We start from the raw sequence: 24354 nt of genomic DNA on the forward strand, positions 1-24354 counted from the left end.
TGTCCTCTTAAAAGGTTTAAGCACCATCACGTTAAATATCTGAAGTACAAGTTTATTAACAATTACAGTACAAATTTAACACATCCTTCTGTGCCTACAAAACTGAAAGATGGTTTCACACATAGCTTTTATGCCTTGCAATATACAGATCACTGCACAGCAAGCATACATGCCGACTTCTTCAATATTCGCAACTATGATAGAAACATTTAAACTTATAACTACAGTCCAAAGAGGACATTTTTACATTGACAACATAAAATGTTCGGTTTAGTTTTCTAATTCCTAAGGACTTGATGAATTAGAGGAATAAAGGGAGTTTAAAGCAATGGTTCTAAAGTATGTCTTTGCTTTCATTTTTGGAACATCATACCCAAAATATTTTCTAACCAGATGCTCCAAATGAAAGGTTCCTAAAAATATGCTTTCCTCCCACAAAATTCATTTTTTAGTTTCTTCCCTGCTCTGAAGGCTATATCTCATACAAAAAAACCTCCCAGTAAACCGAAGAAAATTACCTGTACCCTAAACATACCTACTAAAAGACACCCCTGCCATTAACTACATATGAACTACTAGACAGGTGAAAAACATAGTATGTTTTACCTTATTTCTGTTTATTAGCTCAGTAAAAGAATAGGCCCAAACTGATTAAAATAATGTATTTTTAAAAATACCTTTGATCTGACCTGCCTTTTCATTTTCTTGACATAAATTCATCCTAAGATCACCCTTTGCTGGCAACTCTGTAATAGTTTTAATCTTGCCAAATGCTATACCAAGTCTTGTGCCAGATATAAATCTAATGAGAATAAAAGTCTACAGTATTCTGGTCTTTTTTTGTACATTTGAAGGAAAACCTGTTTCTTCAGGATTTTGTGACAGTCTTTTTTTTCTAGATTGCCCAACCCCAGCTTTTGTAACATATATCTCAAAATATAAAAATGACTACCAAGAAGAAAAAAGATGTTTGCTTCATGACAAAATTTCATGCTCTCTTTGTTCCATGGTGCAGGGAAGACAGCACTCAACATCATTAATTCAATAATAAATAACTAAACAAATCAAACTTACATCCTGTGCATTACTAGAGAGGGTGTATTTCAGTATTCAGAATAGCATCAGCTACCAAGCCCTGCTCTTCCTAAGCAATGATGAACAAGTTATCTCTTCAGCCACCCAGGTGCAATTTACCAAGCCTGCCAGCTTTGAAGGTCAATTTATTCACCAAAATTTTTGTCTTTATTTATCATATTTTACTCCAGAAAGAAAGGGCCTCTGTATTTTTGAGTGACAAAGCATTCAATCTCATAATTTAAACTACGCTACATACTTTGAGACACACTGTTTGAAAGTGCTTCTCCAACTCTAACATTTTGTGTATTTACAAACCTGCTCAGATTACAAAAGTCAGGGATTGTGAAGATGAGGGTGCTCAGTCAAACTGGGCTGCAGGTTTGCTGGAATAAGGCTGTCTCATCCTGTTTGGAACATCTGGTTTGCCAACATACTGATCCTGACATGCAAGCATGGTCAATGCACATTTAAATTCAAATTTATCCACAGTCAGACCCCACGGTTTCTTTTATGAAACCGATGGATGAAAAAGACACTGCTGAAAACATTATTTGAACAGATTCTGCTCCAATATACATCTTGAGAGACTCTGCTCTGGGGTTTTCAGTTTAACTAGAAAAAGACAAAGCAGAACCAATTTTGTTACAGCTGTGTTGGTCAAAGGACTGTCAAGGTTCAGACTCTGCCAGCAAGTAAATACCACACAGATGCTCACTCACTTGGTCCCCCAGTGGGATGGGGAGAAGAACCAGATAAAAAAAGTTAAACTCATGGACGGATATAAAAAGAGTTTAATAAGTGCAACAAAGTAAAATATAATAATATTAATGTTAATAGTAGCAATGATAACAATCATGATGATGGTACTAATGATAGTGATTAAAAAGAAGGGAAGAAAGAGAAAGAGAATAACCCCGCAGTAAAACAAGTGATGCCCAATACAGCTGCTCACCACTTGCTCAGCAATACCCAGCCCATCCCCAGGGCTTGGCTCCTTCTCCCTGTTGTGGTTTAACCCCAGCCAGCAGCCAAGCCCCAGGCACACACTCACTCCCTCTCCAACCTGTGGGGTCAGGGAGAGAATCAGAAGGGTAAAAGCCAGAAAACTCATGCGTTTAAAGACAATTTAATAGGGAAAACAAAAGCCACACAACCGAGCAAGGAAAACAAGGAATTAACTTCACTGCTTCCCACTGGCAGGCAGCTGTTCAGCCATCTCCAGGAGAGCAGGGCCCCATCACATGTAGCAGTGACTTGGGAAGACAAACACCATCCCTCCAAACATCCTCCCTTGTCCTTTCTTCCCCCCACTCTATATCTTTATCATGATGTCATTTGGTCTGGAATTTTCCTTAGGCCAGTTTGGGTCACCAGTCCTGGCTGTGTCTCCTCCCAACCTCCAAGGTACCCCCAATTGCCTCGCCACCATGGCCATATGAAAAGCAGAAAAGGCCCTGGCTCTGTGCAAGCCCTGCTCAGCAATAACAGAAACATCTCTGTATTATCAACTTTGTGTTCAGCACAAATCCAAAACATAGTCCCATACTAGCCACTGTGAAGAGAATTATCTCTACCCCAGATGAAATCAGCAGACTGGCCAACACCCACCCAGGTTTTCATACTAAAAATGATATCCTGTGGAATGGAATATATTCCATAGGATATCTGTTTTTAGTATGAAACACCAGGTTTTCACACTAAAAATGGATATCCTATGGAACATACCAGTTCAGGTCACCTGTCCTGGCCATGCTCTCTTCCAGCTTCTACTACAGCTTCTCATAGGCAAAGCATGAGACACTGAAAAGTCCTTGACTCAGGGCAAGCACAGCTTAGCAACAACCAAAACATCCATGTGTTACCAACATTATTCTCTTACTGAATCCAAAACACAGCACTGTACCAGGGACTAAGAAGAAAACCAAGTCTATTCCAGCTGAAAATACAACAGAACATAAGCAAGGCATGGCTACAAGGAGAAGCACCACAATTCACTAGACCAGCAGTGTGGGCTCTTCCAGATGTGCTTCAGACACAACTGCTCAATGCTGAACCATTATGTCAGCCCAGTCAGGCAATTTGAGGGAAAAGGGGGCTCAGTTACAAGGGGAGATATGAGACAAACAAAGGAAAGAAGCAGTGAGGTTGTCATGCCCTAGCAGGGACAGAGAGAACAGTATGTGTGGCTGTCACAAGAATAATAGAGTCAGCTGGGGCAGGAAACATTAAAATGGGTCAGAAAACCATTGACATATCTGCTCAGAGACTGGAAGGGAAGAAATGGGATTGTTTCATACATCAAGTTGAGAAGGAAATATTTCTTAAACCAAAACATAATGCCTCCTGCAAGCAAACTACAAATGGTCAATGATACATTTAAAAATTATAAAAATAAAATTTTATGTTTATCTGACACAGATACATAAAACAGGGAACTTTACTACACAGCTCCAGGAGCGATCTAAGTTATGAAATCTTTCAGGCTGCTCCAGAAGCAAGACTAACAGCATCATCTACATCATTTTATGACAAGAAGCAGCAGAAGCAGCAATGCCAAGTAAGAATTTCAAAAGCGCTTTTTTTTTTTTTTAACATGCTTCAGTTATATTTCTAAAGCTGAGAAGATATCATATATTCCAAATTACTTCTCCAACATTAAACTGCTTATACAGAATTCAGAATCAATGGCTAACATAAACGTGGCTTTACAACCACATTTATGTTAGCCAAAAAAAATGAACGACACTTGTGAATGTGTTATCTTAAAATATTGAAGAATCTGGAAAGGGTACATTTTAGTTTTGAAATACATTTTCTCAGATAGTCAGATAGTTTATACTTACAGATTTTTCCAGCAAACACAGAAGAAAATTACAGTAATAAGAAATTCCATAAAAACACTGAAATCTCCATTGTATTGGGTTGCCATCTATGTTGTTGAGAATTTTAATACTAAGAAGACATGAAAACAACAAACCAAAGGAAATGTGTTTATTACAAAACAAACAAACAAACTAGGAAAATACTGTAAGACAGTTTATCTTTTATAAGATTGAATGTTAAAAAGATTGCTGATAAAAGATTGAATGTTTAAAACTTGAACTGGATCAGAAATCCAGCCACTGAACAGATGGTGACAATCTTCTAGTATTGGGGGGAAAGAAGAAAGTTAGAGAAGGAGATGAGGACACTGGGGCAGCAGCAGCTCAGGGCTCTGAGCACTCAGTGAACAGGACCAGGACAGCCCTCTCCAGAAAGGACCAGGTAGGGGAAAGACTGGAGACTGGCAGGGAAGTCATGGAAGGCAGGAGAAAAGTGAAAAAAGTACTGTAAAGTAGATTTTCTGTTTCTACTCTTCCTCTTCCTGAATGAAAAAGAGAGAAAAAAATGCCACTGCTGCAGGGCTCCCTCCTACATGAGCAGCAGTGGTTCACTGCCTCCTGTCTCTTCCTGAGTCTCCATCTTTCACACCACCAAGGCCCAACTCACTCACCGGCTGCTTTTTGTTGCCTCCAGTGGATTATAAAGGGCTGTCCCTGCCAAGACAATGCCCTGGTGGTGTTTAAAGCCAGCTCTGCACAAGCAGAAACTTCTACCTACGTGGTCTCAAATCCACGTAGCTCCACCACTTGTTCAAAGACTGAAGAAAGAGGGAGGCTTTCCCTGGCTGTCAAGGAACAGCAGGACTGACCCAATCCAGCACCTTCTGCACCAGTGCCACAAACAGACTGCAAGGGAGGGAAGGCGGGGAGAAACAAATTATTAAATATAATGAGACTCATCTGAAAAGTAAGAAGTTGGTAACAGGGAGTTAAGACCCTCTGAAGGCTGTTGCAAGTATAACCACCAATAGGAAAGGCTAAAAGTATCCAAATAATATCACTGAGCATTATCGTGATCAGGATAAAGACAGAACCAAAACAACAGGCAAAGATAAATAAGGTGACACATTTCCTGTGAGAGTTCTCTCTTTCCATGAAATATCCCACTCTGAAAGCAAGAATCATGACTGACAGATGCAGGTGTTGATATAAATGGCAGTGGCACTATCAGCAAACTGTGAAGAACTGAAATGTCAGAATAAAAAAGGTGAAGACAGAGCACTCCTCAGCATTGTCAAAAGCCTAACATCATTCTAATTGCTATCAAAAATCTTGAAAGCCACAACTGGGACAGACAGGGCAACAATAAAATCACAAGTAGGACCAGGAGCACCATCAATTTCAGGTTTTGACCTCCAAATCCAAACCAAAGCATACAACATTTAAAATTCACTTCATGTAAAAAACCTGTATTTTTAATCTTGCAAAATTTAAGAGCCTTTTCACCCACCACAGTGGATTCCTTCCAGTCCAAAAAATAAATATCTACTTTTGCATGTTAGCTGAGAAAATGAGAAAGGAAGAGAGGAAGAGTTGCTCTGTTGAAGTGAGGATTGGTACATCACAAGGTATGCAAGTTCTTTGACATTTCTTCCTTCATGTGGTTCTGATTCCCCTTCTCTACCACACACAGTTCAAACCTATCCAAATCTGGCTCTGACCACCACTGTCCTATATAACAGATCACAATCTTCACAAATAAATACAAATCCTTCTTGTTTTACAAACAGAAACTTACTCTGAATCCTGCATAGATCTGGAGAACAAACAATTTCTGCTTACACAGCAGGTGCCCAACTAACCTGCCTTGTGCAGCTATGAAGGGGAAAGGTTCCTCCTTGACCTTCTCTAGTCTGCTTACTAAAACTCTTCAGCCAAAGAAGAAATAGAATTAATTTTAATTAGTGGTGTTGGATTAATAGTAATTTACAATAAGTAATTAACTTAACTTTACTACTAGCACACATTTTTTACTGCACTTAACCATCCGCTTCAGCAAAAATAAAAATTTGAGACATTCATCCTCCACGTGGCAGACACAACTTGCAGGTTAGCCCATTTCATACCCTGTCTCAAGGACTAAGAACTACACACACTGTGAAGAAGACTCATGGCATAAGTTTTCATCACAGAATATTCTCTTCAGACATGGATTAGCCACAGGAGAGTGCCCCATCTTAATGGAGCTGTAAGTTTAAATCCATTCAGATACATACAGGAAAGCAAACAGGAACATGTAATAACTAAGATGATGATTAAATGTAGCTCCCCATTTCCCAACAGATTCTCCTGAACTCCAAAATACTTTCACAGCAACTGAAATTCCAATTCTGAGGAAATTCAGTATTTGTAAAAAATATTTTCTCCATGTCTAGATTAAAATAAAAATTAAAAGAAATAACATCACCCAAAATGTACCCGTACCACAAAGCTGACAATTACAAAAGAGGCTCCATTCTCACTTTTTCTTTTTTTTTTTTTTTTTATTAAACCAATTCTGGCACCTCTGCAAGATACAGCTAAGGCAGTTATATCTTCAATTGAACTAAACCAAGACTGCTGATCAGGAATTCCATTAAAATAAATATAAAACAGGTATATAAGCAGGTACACTGATTTTCTTGGAACTCCTCACACACTTATTTTCAGATGGTCACACAGAAGAATTTATTACCTAAAATACAGCCTGTAGAGCAACAAAATCCACTGGCCAACCTAGACTGGAAAAATGCTTCATTGAACAAAATTAGAAATAATACACTAAAATCTTATTGTCCTTTGCTTATAGAAAAATAAGCAGCTAAAACCAAGAGCTAAAAATGTAGAGATCTGAAGGACAGAACAAAGTCCTGAATTTGCACTTGCAAATTCAGTAAAAAGAGTTAAAGGCAGTTGGTCAGCCTGTATTTGTTTAGTAAATCATAAGACTACATCTGACTAATAAACACATGTATTTGATGATACCTTATCTACAGTTCTTCAGTCACTTAACTGTATCCTTTCAAGTACAGCTCAATTACCAATTGTTAGCAGCATGAATCACAAAACAAGCTGCCCTGAAATGAGAAGAACTAGACAGGACCATGACAGTTTTAAATGGACATGTTTCATATTCACATTGTCCATATTAACATAGCTATGAACAGAAATGTGGCAATTAAAAATTATCATGTATAGATTAATAGCAGAATTTTCCAAGGCTTATAAAAATAATTTTCTTTACTAGGGATTCAACTACAATACAAATAGGTCTTTAATGGAGGTGGGGGAAAAAAAAGGTTATACAGAGCAGTACCCTAGTCTTTCCAGAGATTTCAGGTAACACTGGTAGAAACAAAATGTTCAGGGTATTCTAATCAAAAGATTGTTCAAATACAGGCTAAGCCTGACCCCAGAAACATGTAATTAAAGTGTCAGTGGGGGTTATGTTGTTTTTGATGACATGCTTTTTAAAGAAATACACATCAGTGGTATAACATTGCTTTTGCAGAGGTGGTATTACCTTTCTCTGGGGAGTTGACATTAATGATACTGGCAATTTATTTTTTTGGGAATTTACTAATAGAATTTCCGTGTCAGAACAGATCTGTGCAGCAGAGGCCACACCTCGTTCTTTTCATTTATAATTACAGCATTTTGTTGAGAAGATGCTCAACACTGTATTTTTTAATAGCTGCTGTATATCAGAGGTAGATGGTTCATTTTTTCATCTTAAACACACAAAGAGTGAAGCATTTCTATATGAGAAAAGCTAAAAAAGCTGTTACTTCAGTGTTAGCAAGTAGTGAGGTTAATTCCACCATTAGCTCAACAACAGTACATTTGTACAAGGAGAACATCCCGTATCCTGAGAGGATCTTAATCCCTATTAAAAGACAGGCTTTCTTACAAGATTTACTCCTTCCAAGTGAATCACATTTTTGGCACCTTTGCTTCCAGCAGATGTGCCAATTAAGAGGCTTGCACTGTAAGAAGTAGGATAACCTTTCCATGCCAACTTTCAGTCTTTATGGATAGGCTCATTCATATGCAGAAGGCAGGTGCAGCAGCCAAGGCATTTTGGACCCCAGCAGCAATCAAAGTTTTCTAGATATCTTTGCCAGTTGACTCTTAACTATGTTTTCTTGAGCCAAATACATTTTGAGGAGAACAACTTTATAGTATGTAAGTACAAGTAAGAAAAGGTCTGAGCCTGACCTGACAGGTCAATCTCTTGCTTCCTCAATAAGACATCCAGCAGCAAAAACAGGAGAAAAAAAGACAGATGTTGACAGAAGAGTCAGATTAGCCCAAGCATCTGATTCATGCAAGAACATTTCAATGCCTGTGTATAGAAGGTCATAATGGATTTCTCAAATAAATTATCTAGAAGGCAGATCCATCACTTATTTTTCAAAACAAGCAGAGCACTTCTGATGTCAATGTAATTTATTGCTAATTACTTTTGAGAAATTAATCTTCTCTCCCTAATAAGGGAATTCCTGTATTCGCTTATCATCCTTATGAAGTCCTATATTCACAAAAAGAACTGAAGCACTACAATGCCCTTTTTTTATCCCCCACAGTGGGATCCATGAAGCCCAGGCCCTTTTGCTATTAATGTTGTTACTGTGTGTGTCTTATTCCATTGCTTTGGGTTTTTAGCAAATTGCTATAGGAGACTCATAGTGTCTCCTTTTGTGCCCGTCTTTTACTGGATGGGGAATGGCTCATCTGGAGTTTGATTTCCTCCTGCTGGTGTTAAAATGGTAATGGGAAAATGGGACGTTCCCAGGAACATCCACCAGGCACCACAGAGAGGCTAAGCAGGGCAGGAATGCCAGCGAAGATTTGCATCTTCAGTTCCAGGTATCATTAAAAAATAAAGCCCAAATATGCCCAAAATGTCCCAGCAACATCTTCCTGGAGAAGGCACCTGTGAGATGTGACAACACAGAAATGTGGCACTGAGATTTTCACTGAAAATATTATGCCCACCTGACCTCAATATGAGGAACTTATAAGGAGATGAAAGGGAGACAAGGGCTAAAGGAAGGTAATTTAAGCATAATAAGGAACAATATTCATCTGCTATAATGTGTTGTCTTCATATGTATCTTTTCTGGAGAGAGATTGTGAAGGGATAACTAAATTAATGTCCAGGGAAGACAAACCTGAATAAGAACTGGAAGTATTTTAATTAGATTTCTGAAAAAAACTCAGTTCCCTTCCCTTTCCTGGACCATTTGATTGCAGTTTAAGATTACATGAAAAATTCACACTAATGCTTCAGTTTCTGTTTACAGAAAGACCAGTAGCTCAGGCAGTGAACAGCAGGCAGTTCTCAAGATTCACTCCAGGGGCAAATCCATCTCACAAGCCAAAATTTAACTCTAGGCTAAGTAGCTGATGTTCTGTAAGACAACAGCATAATGACACACATAACTTTAAACATCTCAAATTTTCCATTAGGTCTGCCATGCTGTTCTGCTGCCCAGATCAGAGCTTTTGTCTCAACAGCAGCCTTTGGCAAGTGATATTTTGAAACAATTAACACATTTAACATATTTTCCTTCAGAGCTGGCATATTTTCAGAATAACAAAATATACAGACAGGTCCAATAATACTCCAACCACATTAATAAGGAAATCTTCATTTTAATGCAGGTTTTTATATCCATCCAATTACTGATGCATAAATTACTCCAGGTAAAACTCTCAGTTGCACTGATTCATTTAAGACCTTTCTAAGAAGCATTACATTTAAAAATAAACTTATTCCTATCTATCCAGAAACAGCAGATAAAACTACAAAGTAAACATGCAAAAGAAAACTTAAAAATTGCAAATGGCTTGACAAATCTGCCTTGCAAATTTATTTTAGATCACGTTATTGCAGTGTTTTACAGGTCAGTTACCAAATTGAATTAGTCTGCTATATATACTCCAATCCACAATGTGTGTTTAAATGTTTTATGCTGAAAGTTTCTGAATTTGTCCAAATTCAAAACAGTACACAAACATAAACAAAAGTCATTGAAAAAATTCAAGGATGGAGGATGCTTCAAAGGCACCTAGAGAACACTTCTTTATTTTTGTTTGTTTTGCAGTCCCTCAAAAGACTCAATTTTCTGATCTCCCATACATCAAAATTCAGCGAAATGAACTGTTAAAGAATGTTACCAGACCTTTTAGATGAAAACATGGCCAAACACAGGCAGCAACAGTAAATAGCTGATATAAAGAGCACCATCTACTGACAGGCAGCACTTTGACAGCCCCAGGGAGTTTCACAAGGCACTGCATTCCATTGTTCAGCTTTCTCTAAGAGGTATGTCAGTACTTTTCACATTTTCTCACCTGCCCTCTCTCACCTAATACATTTAACCTGTTCTCCTGCTCGTGGCTCACCAGAGCCCAACTGCTCTGAGATGCAGCAGCTCACCTTCCCATTTCTTTCCCATTTCACCTTGTGATTGAAGTCTCCCACATGGAGATGATCACGTCTTGTACACAGCTGCTATACCACCACCTTAAAGTTATAAATGAACATGTTATTACCAGCTGTTTATGAGGACATTTCCAAAAGCTCCTTAGTCAACAAGGATTTTCCACACTTAAGTCAAAAACTGTCTCTAGATGAGAAGCAATCACCTGCTTTGAAGGCTTACTTCATGCAATGACATATCCTTCTATGTTCTCATGGAGAAGATTACATGGAGATGGATGTTTCTTCCTCACTTTTATCCTGCTGCTGTTTTATTTCTTTGAACACAGCACTACAACCTTTTATTATTTTACTACACAATATTATTAGCAGATGCACATATGAAAAGGCTGTTTCCTGACAGACAAGAAAATATTACCAATATCCACAAATTATCTTGGCTAATATTACCAGAAATAACCTCTAGGAATGCTATCTAACATCTTGATCACTTCTAAACACAGTCATAAAATACAGTAAAGATGCACTGAAGTACTCTGGCACATCATTTGAAAGTACTTGCTAGCACTGTCGCAATTACTTATCATGTGAGATTTGCATTGCAACAGTGTAAGAGCTCAATCCTTTATATATTTGTTTCAAGAGCATAAAAATAGGAAATCAGAGTAACTTTTCTAACAAAATTCACTGGTCTTAAAGACTTTCACTAATAATAATAAAAACCTTGTGTGATAATTAATCTGAAAAGTGAAAGTAGAGAAGAAATATTCACGTATGGTTTTTGCTTTGTGTTGCTTCACTGATTAAAACATCAATAACACACCTCAAGCTCATCACTTACATTTTTATATTTCATAATATATTTCCAAAGGTCAATGAAACTCAATTTACTGTTCTTACACAATAATCCTTGTCAATCTATTTAGACCAGAATTAAAAGAAAAACAACTGAGAGGGGCTTTGCTAAGGGAGAGGCTGCCGTCCATCTGTTTATATTTGTAGCAGATTATTAACAATTAACAAAACTATGAGAGGAACTTTCTAATAGGTAGGAAAGTTTCAAGTTCTGCCTTGTTTCATAGTCCTACTTGCTTATGCCAGCACAGGAGCCTTATTCTTCTTCTGTATTTGTATGCAGCAGCAACAATTTCCTGTTTTTACCTCTTCCTCAAGTCTAAGATTTATAAATACAGTGGGATATTCAGACTCATTCTAGAAATTATTCTTCCTTTGTACTACATTTCATCCTCTGCAGTCAAATTCTGTCTTGCTGCCCATAACTTGCTACCTTGTCCAATCTCCACCATGCACCCACTATCCCTGCAGGCAGCCTATGATTTCCATGGCTTTTTCTTTTTATACATTGAGCTCAATCATATATTGAAGTGTACGAGATGGATAATTCCACTGTATCCCACTATCCTGTTCACATAATTTTAACACTGGATGCAGAGGGTTGCTACATTTCTCTGAATAAGAAATACTTTCAGACTTTCATTATAAGATCATCCAATTCTCTTCTGCATTAGAACAAACTGAAGTATTTGGTAAAGATGGTGAAATAGTGCAAAATCAAAATATATTTGGTTATTAACTTCACTTCTCTTAACCCTGATATCCCCTGTTCATCCTCCAAATCTGATTCAGTCATCCACTAGCTCTATCAAGATTGCACTTCCACAGAGTTTCCTCCTAGCAGCAAAAGCAGCAAAGCAGTACTATCCCTAACTACTGCCATCATGGCAAAGTGATTAAAATAAGCCAAATTAACAAGGAAATGTTGCCAAAGGGGACAGCTCTCACTGGTTGCTTTGTCAGTACAGAGCACCCTATTGTTAATAAAAGCCAAAATGAGATAATTCAGGTGGATGAAAAACTGATCAACTACTGAAGTCAAGAGCTGAGTTGCCAACTCAGTAAAATGAGAGCAAGTAGGGGCTGGGGACTGAAATGTGCTACATCACTAAATGGGGTGCTCCATCATCAGCTTAGTTCAGCTAGGACACACTTCCACTGCACACCATCTCCTCTCCAGTCTTGTAGAAGCCTTTGTTAGATCCTGAAAGGAAGCAGGTTTGTGGCAACACATGACAGTACAACAATCCACAAATCCAGAACAAGAACCCAACCATGGGAGAGGGTTCGGGAGGAAGAAGGTGATGAACATGCAGAAAAGAGTTAAATGAGAATTTCATCAACAATGACCCAGTTTTGTCATCACTGTGCCTCGCAGAGAAAAGCTAGCTTAATTTTCAAATTCAATTTCATCTGTTCAGTTTATTTTGTGGTTTTAGAAATCACTTACATTTTGCATAAAATACTGTAAAGCAATAATAGCATGCACTCTGGTGTGGGTTTTTTTCCCCTACAAAAGTCAGCCCTGCTCACATAACCTGACTACACTGTACAGTCTTCTTTATGAATCAACAATCTAAGACAACTTCCTTTCTTCTTGGCTTATATCAGCATTCTTGCGTTCTTTGTAATCTGGAAATCAGAGCAGACAATAAAAGGTCAACAGGAAAAAACCCAAACCAAAACAAAAAACCAGAACCAAACACATAGGTACTATCTTATACTGTTTTCTTCACAGTAAAAAGCAGAAGGTGCAGTATTTACAATGGACATATACAACTAACTGAATTTCCTCTGAATTTGACAGTTTAATCAACATGCTGAACACTTACCTGATATAAGCATTTTATTTGGCACCGTTCTTTATTTTTTTTCTCCCATTAGAAAATACTCTAAAAAATAAGACCTTCCAATACTAAATTATTTCAAGAGAGAGTAAGAGAACATGAAACAGCATCTAGGAAAAACAGAGCTGATAATTATTCAGACAAAAAACTTTTCCAAAATAATCTGCTACCAGTCACTATGGACCATTAACTACAGTTTGCAAGCCACAAAGTAGCCTTCCCTACAGAGAAAGAAAACCATGGTGACAGTTAAATAAGCATGAATCCTAACAAGCACTTCACATTCTTCTTCTACAGTCAACAATAAAGGTTCAGGAAAGTTTAGTACACTTGCAGGTTAGCTCATTTTTCATCCTGTCTCAGTTTTCCTCATCAACTTCAGATATTACCATCTAATGCTGAAATGTCAACAATTCTCACAAGCTATTTGCTCTTCAGGACAAACCTAAAAACAATGCAAAAGTTCCAACTTACTAAAAGAGAAGTAAGTTTGAGACAGTCATATCTGAAGAACAACATATTATTGTGATAGCCTTTACCTCCAGAATTTTTTTTTATTCACTCAATAAGAATGTTGATTATTTAAAAATACATCTTCAAACATACCACAAGCTTTATTTAGATAGAAGACTGTATTTTCAGCATAGGTGTGCTGAAGTTCAGTCACATCTGCCCTTTAATAATGAAAAGACATTCACAACATCTTTCACAATCTAAAGCATGCTGCTAAGATTGAAAGCAATCGGCCTTGAATGAAAGATGGATTAATAGCAGTTCTAAAACCATTAGGTACAGACTCTATTGTCATGCTTCTGTTTAAAGCAAGGGAAAAAAAGGCAAAAAAAGTAGAGGGTGTCTAGGTCAGCAACGTTGATGGATGCACTTACAGACATTAGAAGAAAAAGGAAAATTGGCAGAACATAATACCCACTTACGAAATTTTCTTTGTTAAAGATAGAAAAAGGCCTCAAGATATGCAGTAACTCTACCTTATTCAGTGCTGAAGGTTTTCTATTTTTAGATATGCATATTAAAGACACATTTAACCCCAGAAGTGCAGCTTGATGCCTCATCACAATATTAATTCCTAGATTGGTAGAATTAGAAATATTCATTCTACCAAGTCAATCCTCTGGCAACAGCCCCTATCAGTAACAACTATGATCTCTGGGTAAGGAACTAGGAGGTAAGAGAGATGCAAGAATTGATGCTCCAGACCATTTAGTGACTGCTAGAAGTTGTGTAAGCAGGAAATTAATGTTTGCATTAGCAAAAATGGCCAATGTAACAGCTTCCTGTAACCCAAAGAGTTCCCAGCAGCCAGGGCTGCACACTCTCGCTGCTTCTACTGTTGCAGCTCTTGAGGTTGCAAGAAGGGTCACATCTGTGAGCTGCTGAGGGACACGAGATGGGCATGGCTGTCTCTTGGAATCCATGCTGAGCTTCTCCCACTGCACGCTCACAGTCAGACTGTGGGAAGCCCCAAACACATTCTGCTGGTTATTAATTCTGAAGCAGGCATAGGTGGTAGGGTTTAGCAGCACTGCACCACAGGGATGAGGATCAGCATCTCCCATTTCAGCCAACAGTTTGCAAAGCAAAATCAAATATTACATTAGTCTTAACAGTTGAAGCTAACCCTGACTCAAATTAACTCTTAGCTCTCCACAGGGGTATAGATGAGAAAAGACACTTATCATCTAGGGAGGGGAAAGACACTCCTCATCTAGGCTTTAGGGTGACAAAATCAGCTTGGCAGATAAAGTGGAGACTGAATTGGCAGGCAGGAGATGGCTATGTGTCAATCTGTACGGTCTGACAGGGTGGCAGACTGAAGAAGGCAGGTGGAATATTCAGAGAATAGGAAAGCATCACAACTTTGCACAAACAGAACAAGAGACGGTTCAAAAGCTAAAGTAAAAAACCTAATACATCATCTATTTTCTCTTCTTAAACAGTTGATTTGTTGATAGAACTGGATACACATGCCCTAATCTCCAAAAGGAAATTTACTTGTGATGTTTCATGCCACTATCACCAGTAGTATTTGTCTTTTCCAAGTGCTCAGGAATACATTCAGTACAGGTGGCTGGGTGAGCAGCTGCAGTGAGAGCTACAGATTGAGCTCTGGGTGGCAGGAGCCTGAGGCCAGAGGCTGAGAACTGGCACCGACCCTTTGCATAGCAAAGGGCCCAGGGACCTGTGGCACCAGCCAGGTGACTCAGAGGCACAGCAGGAGCCAGTGACTCAGCAGGAAGAGCACAGACTTTCCTCTGCTTAGACCATAAGGATATAGAAGCCCAGGGTTTCCTTTGTTTGGGCTCCTTCCGAAGAGACAGCAGCTCGAGTTGTTATTTTGTTATTGCACAATGATGAAATTATTTTAAGTATCTGCATGTCTGAGATTCTGCTATGGAAAGACAGGCTAGGGGTAGTAAGGAAGCCTGGTCTGACCATTTCAGTGTGGGGAGTGTGGCTGTGAAGGGGCCTCGGTCCCAGCTCAAGTCATGCTGGTGTGACTCCCAGAGTGGCTCCTGGATGGTCAGATAGGAAAATTTCCTCACCAAAGGTGCCAAAGGTCTCAGCTGCACACTAGCACCTCCCAAATTCAAAGAAACACGCTATTGTACTGCTTCCTCACTCCAGCTGCCCTCTCACTGTGCACTTGCAATGCTTCTCTCACTTCAAGAGTCTGTCATATTTGGACATCATTCTCATTTTTTAAGTAGCCCTGCAAATTCCAAGAGCAGCTAATGACAATATAAAAGCACACCATCAACATTATTAGAAGCACAGAAGTACTAGAAGTAGGACACAGGCACTTAAAGCCATCCCCAGGCTAAATCACTATATCAAAGTTTCACTTAATGGCATTACAGCCAAGGAAACCCCATGGTACTTAAAAATGAGTTGGTCAAAAAAACTAAAAAGGAGAAGGGAAGAATTGTCTCTCATTAAACACAACATTCATCTTATCTTCTGCTTGTCCCACAGATGATACACAGCATCAGAGAAAATTAATGCTTTAACATTTGAGAGCTGTTTCCCTGCTCCCCACAGTGGTACATCAGCAACACAATAATCTCCAGTTGACTGCAGAATTTAGATAAAATCAAAACACTTCTGACTAAAGTCCACATTCAGAAACACCTAAAAAGAACTGGCATTTGAAAAGTATAACACAAGAGAATATTGAAAATCCTCCCTGGCATCAGAGGTCATTATTTTTGGCATTTGTGCAGTGCCTAGAGGCCCCTCAGAGCAAAACACCACTTTACTTCAGTCTCCATTCACCAAATACTTCCAGTCAAAACCAGAGCCATGACAAAGCACCAGTGCAAGCCTCTACCACTAATCACTATGGAAAACAGCTTGAGAACCTGTCCCATGGAGGAGAATGGGAACAGCAGCAAATGTGCTGCTGCATTTGTTACTCTCAGACAGCCTGACCTGAACAACCAATCAAACATACATACACATGTAAGAGATAAAATTTTGCTAGCAAATTTATTCCATATCTCAGATTTCTACCAAAACAATAGTTTTAATTGGTCCTAGTTATCAACATTCTTCTATATTTGGGTAAACTGAGCCAGACAGCAAGAGCTTCACTTTAGAGAGGAGCAACAGCCTTCTAAAAGTCCAAGACCAATTAAACTAAGAGAATAAAAATGAAACACACACACTCCAATAATATGCTTTTAATCAAAAAGGTAAGACTCTTTTTTTTTCAGATTACATGGTATTTACTTGCCAGAATATAATTTTGAACATAACCATATATATGTGAGTAGTCCATCCTAATTGTTCCAAGTATGATACTTGAGGTAAATGCAGCTTGTGAAATATCTTCTCCTAATGCAAGGTTTCACCTCCATCAGACATGGATAACCATTGCAATATCAAATGCAGAGGCTGGTTAGTCAGTAAGGGAGAGGAAAGAACCAAGTTTGAGATCCAAACACCTAAACTCAAGTGTCAAAACAATCCCCACAATGTAGACAGCTTCAGGTGAGCAGTGTCACTTCAGACTGAGCCTGACCCCTCTCTTGCTCCTCTGAGCACGCTGATGAGATTCCACCAAATATAAGAGGAGCTTACATGCCTAGCTTACACACAGACATGTAATTTAAGATGCCCTCATCAGCAAACTGAACTCTACCCACAGAAACTCAGGGAAAGACAGACCTCACTCTACCCCAGGCCACCCTTTTCCAGGCTCTTCTAAGGAAATTCCTCCCCTTCTTAGTGGTGATATCCCAAGAAACCCCTTCCACACGTTATCAACACTACCACAGTCCCACACTGCTTTTGTGACTATGACACTTCTCACTCCCAGTTCTCCACAATTATGTTATTTTTCAAAATGGAAAGGACAAAAATTCCCACTTGTAGAGAAAGCTGGAGGTGATTCTGCCCCTCTACTCTGCTCTGGTGAGGCTGCACCTGCAGTGCGGCATCCAGCTCTGGGGTCCCCAGCACAGAAGGACATGGACCAGTTGAAGTGAGTCCAGAGGAAGTCACCAAGATGATCAGCAGACTGGAGCACCTCTCCTATGAGGAAAAGCTGGGAGAATTTGGATTATTCAGCCTGAAGAAGAGAAGGCTCTGGGTGACCTAATTGCAGCCTTCCAGTACCTGAAAGGAGCCTCCAAGGAAGATGGAGGAGACTTTTTACAAGGACATGTACTGACAGGAGAAGGGAGAATGGCTTCAAACTGAAAGACAATAGGTTTAGATTAGATATTAGAAAAAAATGCTTACTGGAAGGGTGAGGCACTGGCACAGGTTGCCCAGAGAAGCTGTGGATGCCCCATCCCCAGAAGTGTTCAAGGCCAGGCTGGATGGAGCTCAGAGCAATCTGGTCCAGTGAAATTGGTCCTTCCCATGCCAAGGTGGCTGGAACATCTTTATGGCTGCTTCCAAAACAAACAGTTCTGTGATTCTCTAGTGACTACAGCAACTGCCAGCAAACATATGAGTCAGATTAATAAAATATCTTATTTTATTATATTATATTAATGAGTTATAACTCAGGTGAAATACACCATTCGCAGACCTATGGTGTCAGCAGTGGAGCATTTTCCATTTTAAAGGCTAAATTGGTTCCATAGTACATTTTGTAATCCCTCTAATCATAATGCTATTATTTTCTTGACCAGGGAATTCTATATTTTTCCCTCCCCAACACGGCAGCTGTGTCATTAAAATACTGCTTTATTTTTGAAGCCCTTAAAGTAGCTTCAAATTGGAAGCAGAGGGTTTGGATGGCTTTGTGAAACAGCTTCACAACGAGGCAAGCAGCAGAACTGGCACTGTAAGTACAATATGCATCCACATGCTGTATGGAATTGCTTTTTCCTCTAAAAGCCACTCCATCTTTTTTATCTACATTTCTTTTTCCCTGAAGTGAAGTTGTTTTAAATAAGGTGTCTGTATCTACATGTGCCTGTAGTATTAAACATCCCACTTATTTCTGGAGTACTACCACAGCTTTTTACTGCTTATGTTTGCTAATATGTACTGCAATTGCTGCTCCTTTTCACACTAGTGTAATGGGAAAGAACACAAATTTCACATTGATAGTTTTCACAGGACAACAGGAGCCAGATCAGACTACACTTCCCTCCTTATGCTCTCTCAGCTGCCTCTTTGTAACCATCTGCTCAAGGCAGCCCTGTACAAGGACTGTCTCTGCAGCAGAAGCCACCTCATTGCTGTGTGTTTGTGCAGCCCCGAGCACACCCCAGGCTCACAGACTGCACTGTTTCCCAGGGGCCAACACCTTGATGTCCTCCACATGCAAGCACTTGCGTGCATGCAGCTACCCAAAGTGTTTTCATCATTGAGTTTTTTCTGAAAGTAGCAGTCTAACTGTTAAAAAATCCAGCTGTAAAATCCTAACAAATTCCTCTTCCTAATACAACCTGACGGACTGAAGTCATAAAGAGAGCACGGTTGTACAGGTGAACTTCATAAAGGCCTTTTGTTTGGAAGGTCAATCGACAGTGTCTTTGTGAATAAATTTCACCTGTTCTGCTTAAACCACCTAAGAGCTAAGAATTAGTCTGAGTTCATTATTTTGATTTCCTGTGAGGAGAAAACCAATAGGAAAATAGTACCACTTTGAGATGAGGAGCAAAAGAGAAGGACACAAATAGTCCTTTCCACCTGTTCTTCCCTTCCCTCACTGTCCTGGACAGAGCACAACACAGAACTTGTCAAGATCTCCCACTTCCAAATGGATGCTGTCAGCAGAAGAGATGACATTTTTCAGAATCCCAAAGCATGTAGTCATTGTGAACAGAATGAACAGGAGAAACCAGATCTTTTATGCTGAATGGAGAAACCTTGCTGTAAAAATGTGGGCCTTCATATTAAACTATTTATAGCGAGAACAGAAGATACAGCAATGGCAAAAATCATGCTACAAGAGTATACTTGGATTTTGAATCAGACATTTGTTCTCCCGTGGTAAGCTGGCTTACAGGACCCCAACAGAGAGAGATGTTTCTTGTTTTTCTTGGTTGTGAGAGTGTAGATTCTGAACTAAGCAGCTGTATTTTGCAGTGCAGGTAGGGTTACTTCAGCACTTCATTCTGTCCCGTGAAATCCCAGAATGATAAACAAAATGTGGCTTGAAATGCACAGTCACCCAGCACTGCTATTTCACAGCTCAGAATAAGAGGTTTGTTCACTGCATGGTTCTGAAACTTCAGGCTTCAGCCAGAGGTCAAAATTGTGAATGGCAGGCTGAGAGAGGAAGGGATAGATACACATCAAACATTCCAGCCCCCAATTTCCATAGATATTTATAACTATGCAACACATGAAAAGTGCATTCAATATGAAGACAGAAGCAGGCACACTAATTATTGTGTATTACTAATAATCACAGAATAAGACACTAGAAAGGCACATTATCCTGGAGTGTAATTATTTCAGCTATGTGATAGTAACATTTACCAAATGTTTTTAAACCCACTTCAGATATATTCTACACTGAGATTCTGTGCCCATTTTTGTTAGTCACACAGAAGACCCAATGCAGTCAGTGGTGTTTTGTCACTATCACAGTCAGAGTTGGGAGAGGGAAAAAAACTCACACCTAATCTATTGACTTTCATTGTGGTGATCTGATGTGGACAGTGGAAATCTGTTAACTACTTATCCACAAAAGTAAACTAAGAAAAGCAAACTATCTATCAGTAAAGTAACATTTCTCCATCCAGGGTCAGTACCTCACACAAAGATCTGCAATTCAAACACCCTGACATACAATTTTAAAGCAAAATCTAGAGGAACTGAACAGCCCAGCTGGGCTTTTGCTGAACCTTCACTGCAACAGCAAAATGTTTCTTAACTTTAATCAGTCCAGTCTGGGTTCTTTTTCCCATATCCTGTGGCCACCAGAAGCCTCACAAGAGGACAACTCAAAATGGTAAAACCTCACTGCACCAGTTCAGTGGGCATTGGTGTTCCTCAGCTGCAAAAAAAGGTTAAAAAAAAGTGAGGGTGGGGGGGATATAGAATGGTTTGGGTTGGAAGGGACCATAATGATCATCTAGTTCCAGCTCCCTGCCATGGGATCAGACTGCTTAGAGCCTCACCCAAGCTGGCCTAATACTGTCTTTCTCATCCAACCCATTCGATAAGCTTGACCAAAAGGGATAAGCTGTGAAGCAGAAGCTACTGATTAAAAACCTGGAGAATTCTTCTAGAAAATTACTTTTCCTAGTCTCTTGTTAGAGAACAGCACCAAGATTTTTTTATTTAAATAACAAACAAAATTTTAATATTTCTAGGAATTCTGTAACACCTTTATTACTTAAAATCTTTATTCTTCTGTGCTTCCCCTTTTCACCATATGCTTGACACCCCCCACTCCTCCCAAACACTTGCTGATGAGAGCAGATCCCTCCCAGGGAAGCCAGAGGAGCTACCTGCACCCCAGTCAGTCCTGAACTGAGCCCAGTAAACTGAGATGAATTCTCATCTTCTTGGCACTGAGTTCAGTCAGCCCTTCAGTGTTGTTCAATATAATTTCCAAAAAAAAAGAGGTTTTTTTAAGAAAGCAAAAGCAACCAAAAGAACTAATGAGCTACACTGCAACAAAACATAGTCTACTGACATCTATACAGCACTTATCAACAGAAGACAAGATAAAAGCTTCTCACTTCTTTTACCAGTTTCTTTTCATAGTTTTCGTGAACATTTTAAAGGACTGTTAATTTCTCTCAAGTCAAATAAAAAAACCTGCAATTGCTAACACAACATAAAAAGCCTAACAGCAGTAGTTGCCATAAAAAAGCCTTTATTATTTGCTATTGCTGCTACCACATAATGAGACAAAAATGTGTCACCAGGTATGCACACCTTACTTAGAAAAGAAAAGTCCCTGAATAAATAACCTCCTAATGAGTGACAGCCCAGATTTGGGTCTCACGCTCACCCTCACCAAGGCTTTGTGAGTGCACTTTTTAACAGAACTCTACTCTGTGACTATAAAATTAAAACCAAACAGACAAGATGTAAGAGCCAGAAGTAACATTTCCATGAAAAAGATAAGAATTCCACAAAACACACATAACAGTGGTTAATATAGGTGGTAAAGAAATAATTTATATTTTTAAATGTATATTAAAAAACCATCCTTGCTTTCTCCAGTGACTTTTACTGCTCTGTGAAAGTGACCACTCAACTGCCTGAGTTGTTTTTATATACCAGGAATGCTGAAAAATCAGTTACTCATCAATAAAATGTGTATATTGATATACATAAAAAATAAAGCATTTTTACACTTCATATCTTTTCCTTAATTTGTATTATATTCTTTATATTATCAGAGTCTGACTAGATTATAGACATTAGTTCAGCTGTGAATAATCTTGCTGGTTTTGGACTTGCTCATATTTGTAACAAGGTGGTTCCTTAGGGAACCAGCTGAGGGAGACTAAGATCATTGTTCCATTTTCCATTACAATTCTACCTCAGTCAGCCTATAAATACTAAACTCCATATTCATCAGGAACTTATAAATGAGTGATCCTTCACTGGAGCAACACTTTCTGTTGTCTGCATCCCAAATATAGAAACAAAGACTTGTACTCCCATATTTACATTACAGTAGCTCCATAAAAAGGAACTTTAAATCTGGCTATAACCCATGAGTTACTACTGTTCTTTAATCCCATAGCTGAGGACAGAAAATAAAGGACACAGTTCATTAGAAAGGAGGTTTTGTTTGTTTCTTTGGACAGCAAAAACATGTTTAAAGTGCTGGAAGTGATTTTGATGACAAATTAGAAAGCTGAAAGCAGGAACAAGAACCTAGGAGGCATCTAAATTATATTCAATACATTGGACTGCTTTGTGCAACACAGGTCTCACTACTGTGAATATGAGGTAAGTGTTAATATTACTTGAATACAAAGGACTGCAAAGAAATATTTTTAAAAAGAACTGTGCAATGTAAATATAAAACAAATGGCTCTTCTCACAATGTTTTATTTACAAAATTTTCCTGAATTCCTGCTCCTCTTTCCACTGTACATGTATGATTGCATGCATGAAGTTTCCTAACGGCAGCTTAATTCAACTCTGAAAGCTACGCAAGCTGAAGTCCAACTCTATACTCACATTTTAGAGGAGGACAAAGCAAACCAGTATTAAAATTTAAGGCAGAGCAAGCCAGAAAAGACAGGCCACCTCAGGCTATAACATGAATCCAGATGAAAAACATCACTAAATTAATACACACATAAAAGACAAAGTTACTAACAAGGCAGCAATAAATTTAGAAAAATAGTCCATTCCATTTGCTTGATGCTACTATGCTAACCTTATTCCATTAAGCAAAAATTCAGTTTGTTTGTTTCTAAACCTGAAGCATGCCCAGTTTTCTAAATAAAGCTACTGCAATCAGATGTGGAAAACCAATACTGGATTTCAGGACTTTGAGAACATCATGCTTGCCCTCTTCCCCAGCCATCTCCAGCAAGGACAGCCTGTTTTATATTCATCAGTCCAACAATCACAGCTCAGACAGTGACAGCAGGCTCCCTTGCATTAAATCACTGAAGTATTTCACTCTGATTTTTCATTAGGATAAGTCTTTTGCAAGCAAAGACAAGTTTGACATGACTGTATTCCATGTCAGCTACACACCAGCCCATTCTCAATTGGGAGCCCTACCGCCCTACCATTCACTCCCAAGCTTGTTTGGTCTCCAAGTTTAACACACCTCCTCAGCCTTCAATACAGGCAGATTTTCATCTGCTGATGTTGAAACACGAGCAGGGTTAGCTTGCCTTTGTGAACAGCTGGGCAAATGCCTTATTAGCTGAGCTTTGTCTCAAAACCCATCCAAAATCTGGTGGTCTTGTTACCAAATGGATATTTCAAAGCAGTAACCATAAACCTGTTCTCCAAGGGTTCATGACAAATCAGCAAGGTGCTTGATAAATGACCACCAGACTGCAGGTAGCAGGAGTTTTGTAATAGTTGCAAGCCTGTAATAGAGGATCTAGTTTGATGCATTAAGTCAGAATGTATCATGTACTAACTTTAAACTACATATTTTAGATAAAAAATAGAATGGAGAATTCACACCAAACTTTAATTGTCAAGGCAATTGCTCAAAACGTTTAATACTATTTTATTCTAAAAGTGAAATACATCACAACCATATGTGTATTATTTTTTAGGTTTATTGTACTGTTGGCAGTAGGAAATACTCCTGTTTGTTCAGTCATTGAAATAATTTCTATTGCCTTTTTGAACCTGTTAGAAAAAAAGACACTCATTTTATTTGCTCTAATAATTCTCTAAGTGTCAGATTCAATAAAGACTCAATTTTCCACTCTGCAGAAATTACCCCCAAACTCCTGGTTTTAGGCCTTTAAGAATCAAAAATACTGATAAGGCTTTTAAAGAATGTTTCCCAATTATTTTATAACATTCTCTTATCTTTCCTTTGACCCTGAGACCAGCTTCCTTGGTTAGAGCCTGGTGCTAGTAATGCCAAGCTTGTGGGTTCAATCCCTGTATGGGCCATTCACTTAGGAGCTGGATTTGATGATCCTTGCAGGATCCCTTCCAACTCAGAATGTTCTGTGATTCCAGTTAAAAATATATCTAATATGACAAATTACTGTTCTATACCAAAGTATCTTGAGTACACACATTCATTCCCACTTGGTAGTCATGTCTGCTGCATTTATACAAGAAGTAGAAGTTTATGAGTAAGAACAGACACATTTGTTTT

At 38.8% G+C, this 24354-nt stretch overlaps 1 protein-coding gene and 1 long non-coding RNA gene across 6 annotated transcripts in view; both read right to left on the bottom strand.

The window, feature by feature from the left end:
- SAMD12 (sterile alpha motif domain containing 12) overlaps window positions 1-24354 on the bottom strand; it is a 176517-nt gene that overhangs the window by 130658 nt on the left and 21505 nt on the right. The window lies entirely within an intron of this gene.
- On the bottom strand, window positions 12884-19887 carry LOC135284138 (uncharacterized). The gene is made up of 3 exons (XR_010349629.1): window positions 18874-19887; window positions 17853-18004; window positions 12884-17655 (listed from the first exon to the last, which is right to left on the bottom strand). It is a non-coding gene; the product is annotated as an uncharacterized LOC135284138 (long non-coding RNA).

Source organism: Passer domesticus, chromosome 1, assembly GCF_036417665.1.
Source record: "Passer domesticus isolate bPasDom1 chromosome 1, bPasDom1.hap1, whole genome shotgun sequence".
Classification (NCBI taxonomy): domain Eukaryota; kingdom Metazoa; phylum Chordata; class Aves; order Passeriformes; family Passeridae; genus Passer; species Passer domesticus.